We start from the raw sequence: 6,000 nt of genomic DNA on the forward strand, positions 1-6,000 counted from the left end.
CATCTGTTAAGTGTGCATAACAATACTGTTATCTACCTCATAGGGTTGGAGGCTACAGTGAGTAGAAAATACTTAGAACAATAACTGACAGAGAAAATATCCAATGAATGTTACCTATGTGTAAATTACAGTAGTCAGGGGGTACCTGGGTGGCTCTGTCTGTTAAGTGTCCGACATCAGCTCAGGCCATGATCTCAAGGTTTGTGAATTTGAGTCCCGCCCCACATCAGGCTCTCTGCTGTCAACATGGAGCCCACTTGAGATCCTCTGTCCCCTTCCCTCTCTGGCCCTCCGCTGTTTTCTCGCTCTCAAAAATGAATACTTAAAAGTTATAGCAGTCATTATTATTATTGATTGTTTTTCTTAACACCCAAAGGCAAAAGTCCTATGCCTTTATTTTTAGTGCAATTACCTGTAGTGTCTTTATTTCTCTTTTGTTTCTATTTTTCTGAAGGATTGAAAGCAGACCAATTCTAATGGTGCTTTGAATAAAATTACATGGTTTTGAGCAAAGAACTGTGGGTTACTTTTATGATCAAAGGACGTGTGTCCTTTCCTTTCTTAGTCTCTCCAACTTTATTATGTTATTTTCTCAATCATTCTACATAACTTTCAATGGTTTCATAGCTACACGTAGCTAGTGACTAGTAGATGGCACAATTTATAGACAATAGTATCTTTTAGAAAAGTGAAATTTATTCATTTAAGCATTGAATTAAAAACTAATTCAGATTGAAACATTCAAGTATATTACATCGTACCTATCCTTTTGAAATCATGTTGGGGACAAGGGGGAGGGACAGAGGGAAGACAAGAGGGTAACTAGGGACCTTCTCCTATCATGAGCTTTGATGCATACTGGAGGTCAGAAAAATATGTGCCTACAATATACTCAATTTTAAATATTTTTTCAGATATCTTATGTCACTTGATAAATGGTTTTCAAAAAGATGAAGCATTGCTGTACTCTGATACTCAAGCATAGTTAATAAATGGTATGTTCCCCATTAATGAATATTCACAGGTTTCTCATATATATAATAGAAAACTTCAGAACAACTAAAATATCCAAAAGACAAAGGAATTGGTAAATAAATATTAGTGCATAATGTTCAGGCATTGCCATACTAGGAGTACCTTAATATGTTTTAGATTTATGTTTGTTGAGAGAGGAAGATGTGCATGATATATTATTTAATAAATGAAAGATTAAAAATAATGTATAAAGTACAATCTAATTTGTAATAGAGATATATTATGTGTAGAAAAATATGAAAGGCTATATACCCAAGTGTCAACAATCATTATTTTTGGGTGGTGGAATTAAAGGTGAGTTTTTAATTTCTAATATTTATACAATGTCTATATACTGCTTCTATAATAAAATAATACATTATTAAAGGGAGCATTTACAGAAAAACTTTTAGAAAATTCTATTTGTTTTTTCTTGTCTTTTACAGTTTTCTTTAGAAGGAGTTCTTCTAAGATAATTTAGAACTAGTTTCAGAATAGTAATTTAATTTGCAGGAGAAGAATTTCTTATGAGACTTGAAAACTGTGGGCTGATAATCTGTGGGTGGTTGGGTAATTTAGATTTGAAACAGGTGGTTATTTATTTATTTATTTAAATCTTTTGTTTTAAAGTTTATTTATTTATTTTGAGGGAGAGAGAAAGAACACAAGCAGGGGACGGCAGAGAGAGAGTGAGAGAGAGAGAGAGAGAGAGAGAGAGAGAGAGAGAGAATCCCAAGCAGGCTCTGCACTGATAGTGCAGAGCCCTATGTGGGGCTTGACCTCATGAACGATGAGATCATGGCCTGAGTTGAGATCAAGAGTCAGACACCCAACTTACTGAACCACCCAGACACTCCTATTTTTTATTTAAATTCAAATTGGTTAACATACAGTACAGAATTGGTTTCAGGATTAGATCCCAGTGTTTCATCACTTACATATAGCACCCAGTACTCATCCTGAAAAGTATCCTCCTTAATGCCCATCAACTACTTAGCCCATTCCCCCACCGCTCTCCCCTTCAGCAACCCTCAGTTCTCTGTATTTAAGAGTCTCTTATGGTTTGCCTCCTTCTCTGTTTTTACTTTATTTTTCCTTCCCTTCCCCTATGTTCGTCTGTTTTGTGAAATGTGATTTTTAAAATATGTCAAGTTGCTAGTCCTTGGTGCCTTTTACTTAGTATGACTTTGGCCAAGTATACAATTTTATTGTTACTATTTTTTAATGTTATTATTATTGTTATTTTTTTTGAGAGAGAGAGAGAGAGACAGAGGGTGAGTGGAGGAGGGGCAGAGAGAGAGGTAGCCACAGAATCTGAAGCAGGGTCCAGACTCTGAGCTGTCAGCATGGAGTCTGATGCAGGGCTCACATGAGATCATGACCTGAACCAGTGTTGGACACTCAACCAACTGAGCCACTCAGGCGCCCCAAGTATACAGTTTGGTGTTTTCTGACTGACATCCTCAAATAAATTTACTCTTGTAGTAAGGTGGTTGCTAAAAGGTGCAGTTTGAAAAATTCCAGAGAGCTTAAAAACTCAGAAATTTAAAAATATCATTTTAAAGATAATTCTTTATTTAAATATGAGTTATTTACTCATCATATGATACCATTTTGGGGGAGCTGAGAAGGTCCTCTGCTGCCCAAAGTCTTTTGGTGATGCCTTAAATTCCTTCAGCAGAGAAGAAAGAATTTTATTCCAACTGAATTTCAGGGTTGGTAGTTTCAAACGAAATTTAAAATAAGGGGGAAATGGCTGACAGAAGACCCTTTTCTGGTCTTAACCATGGGGAGGGAGAGAGGAAGGTGAGCATCTAAGCATCCATCAAAGCAAGAACCAGGCATAGAAAGAGGGTTAGGTGGAGAGATAGAAGGAGACTGATGCAAAAAGACTTTCTAGCTCCCATGTTTTCCCGGGTCCTCTCCAATGTCTTGTCAAGCATACAAAGAGAAGTTTTGGGAAAAATTTACACTGTACTTTTTCATCAATCTCTGTTTCTGCACAAAGTTTAACAAACCACCAAGCTTCTACTTTCCTGGAAGTGACACGATACATCCTCTATAGGTCAGTGTGGTGGAACATGGGTAACCAGAGAAAGAGCTGCTGTTCACCTTCTGGCCCTAGTCCACGTGGACAGTTCTGTGTGTTGAATCACATTTTCTGGAGTCCTGCCTATATTTTTGAATAATAAAAGAGTGTAACTGAGGTGGGATAGTAGGGTATCCTCTGGAAGTTACAAGATTGGGATGCGGAAGGATGCTGGGCTAATTGCTCCCTTGGTACCTGGAATCTATTGGGTCTCCTGTCCCAGACTTCACTTGTGGCTTTGAAGCACATAACAGAGTTCACAAACACACAATCAAGTGTAGATCATTGAAACTGAGAAAAACGCACTATGAATATTACCTTAATACTTGTTGCATGCCTGTGGTCAGATTTACCCATAAATGGTGTAAAAATTGTTGAAAAGAAACGTCTTTCCAGTTTGTCTCTCTGTCACCCATTACTCTTACTTTGGTAATGGCATCCTACCTTTCTTTTAGGAATGTCCTACCTCCCTCTCAGGAGTCGTGATGGACTTGTGAATCACATACACTGCATTTTCCATGCCCCCATTGCCTGGTCCCACTGGCCCAAGAACCCACATGTGATCTAAGCTAGGCCGTTCTGACTCCTGGGATTTTGAGTCTTGTGCAGAGTTGGAATTGAGTCATTCTGATGGCAAAGCCTCAGAGATGTTTTCTTTGACATTGATACTTCATCTTGATACCTTTCCTCAAAGCTCTTTCTGAGTGAGGTCTCCAGAGCAGTCCTGGTTCCTGTCTTCCTCAGGGCTTGATTATCCAAATCATTTTCTGATTATATGGACTACTGTGGGTAGCTAATAATTCTAGCAAATTAAAAAAAATAAGTTAACCCCAATTTTTTTTAAGTTAAAATTGACTTCTAAATTGATACATAACTGGATCACTCGTAGCATCTCATCTTTTCATGAAAGAAAACCTCTGATCCAAAACTAGGCCAGTCCTCCAGCAAAATCATTAATCCAAATTGTTATGCAGGATAGTCAAAAGGAGAAAAATGGAAGCATGAAATACAGTGGGGAAAAGACAGCAAAAGGGAGGTGTGTCTTTACTGAAGAAATGTTCTGAGTCTTGGAATCTAGCCAAAGATATATTTTATAGTTGACCCATGGCTTCTCTCCCCACAAGGGAGTTGCTATATTGCTTGTTATTGATCCTGCTCAGATATCTTTCACTTAAGTCCCATCGTACTACTGAATTTCTCCTTAATTTTTTCACTCTTCCACTTGCCTTCCATGTTTATTCCCGTTCCTTTGCTTGGACAATTTTCCTGTATGAATTTCATTTCTCACCTTGCCCAGTGGTTTACCCATCACTGGAAATTGATCTCATCTGAGAAGCCTTTTATGGTACAGCAATCAGATATTAGCTTTTTTTTTTTTAAATTCATTACATTACACAATGACTTCTGAGCATTATTTTTATTTATTTATTAAAAAGTCTTGAATGCTTATTTATTTTTGAGAGAGAGAGAGAGAGAGAACACAAGCAGGGGAGGGGTAGAGAGAGAGAGCGAGACACAGAATCTGAAGCAGGCTCCAGGTTCCCAGCTGTCAGCACAGAGCTGGACACAAGGCTCGAACTTATGAACCACAAGATCATGACCTGAGCTGAAGTCAGAGGCTTGACTGACTGAGCCACCCAAGTGCCCCTGAGCATTATTTTAATAGTAAACCTAGCTAACATGTGTGAGCTAAACTTACCTAACACGTGTTGGTGGTGAGACTATTCTGGGCAAATGAAACAAAGCACGTGGAAAAAACTGGAGCCGAGAGGGTTCCTGGGTTGTTCAGGAACCTGAAAATCATCGGAAGTTAGTTGGTGAAGGGGTAGGAGGAAGTTGCTGAGAAGATGAGATGGGTAAGGCTGACAAGGGTCAGATGACAGTGTTTTTAAAACATCTGCTGAAGGAAGAATGAACCATGGAGGGCTTTATTTAGATATATTACATGCTTTTGCCTACTCACACAGCCAGTATTCAAAGTCAGTTTCCATTTTACTTCAAAGCTCAAGCCCCTTTCCTCTATCCTACTATGCACCTTGAAGTCATTCTTTCACCGGGATGTGGGAACAGACACTTCGCCTGGGTTAGACCACCGATCGGATACAAATGGCTCAAAGGGAAGGCGAGAGAGAGATGTGATGTTACAGAGCAAAAGGTGCATCTGGAGAAGGAAAACTAAGAAATACTGCTTGATAAAAGTGTAATTTCTTTTAATACTCTTAAATTGTGCATATCAATAATAAATATAGATGTAATATATTTAACCAATTAAGCCACCCACGTGCCTCCTGAAATTCTTGACTGTTTTCAGATATCTTTCCCAAAGTAAGGGAAAATTGGTCAGTGACTTTGAGCCATTAGTGTTGCTTTGTAAAGTCCTTTGGAGTAAGAAGGTCTTTAAACAAATTGGCTTTGTGAACTCCTTAAAATCCAGACAACACTGTGTATCGTTTTTAGATTTCAGCATATATTTGGGAATACTTTAAAGAAGAGAAGTGAGAGTTTTGTGGTTAGGAGAGTGGTTAATCATAGAGGTGTGATTTAGGGAGTTTAGGCAAACACTTCGCCTCCACCTTAAATGTGATTGATAATCTTGTAGCTAACGCCTAACCCATTGATTGATCCTTTTCAAAATGCAAATAAATCTCTTTTCAGATATTTGCACTTGTGTGAGAAAAAAAGTACCCAGGATTTCAGTGTATGTAGTACACATGCAAGTAAATGTGTATTTGTGTGGGAGAGAAAGACCGACTGACAGGCAGTGGGGAAGGGAAAGGAGTGAGGAGGTGAGCTATGGAGGAGGAAGAATAAGACATAGAAAAAGGAGGTTGGGACCCATAATTTCCTTCCTTCCTTCCTTCCTTCCTTCCTTCCTTCCTTCCTTCCTTCCTTCCTTC

The sequence above is a fragment of the Herpailurus yagouaroundi genome, unplaced genomic scaffold (assembly GCF_014898765.1).
Source record: "Herpailurus yagouaroundi ecotype Mexico unplaced genomic scaffold, PumYag 100, whole genome shotgun sequence".
Lineage (NCBI taxonomy): Eukaryota > Metazoa > Chordata > Mammalia > Carnivora > Felidae > Herpailurus > Herpailurus yagouaroundi.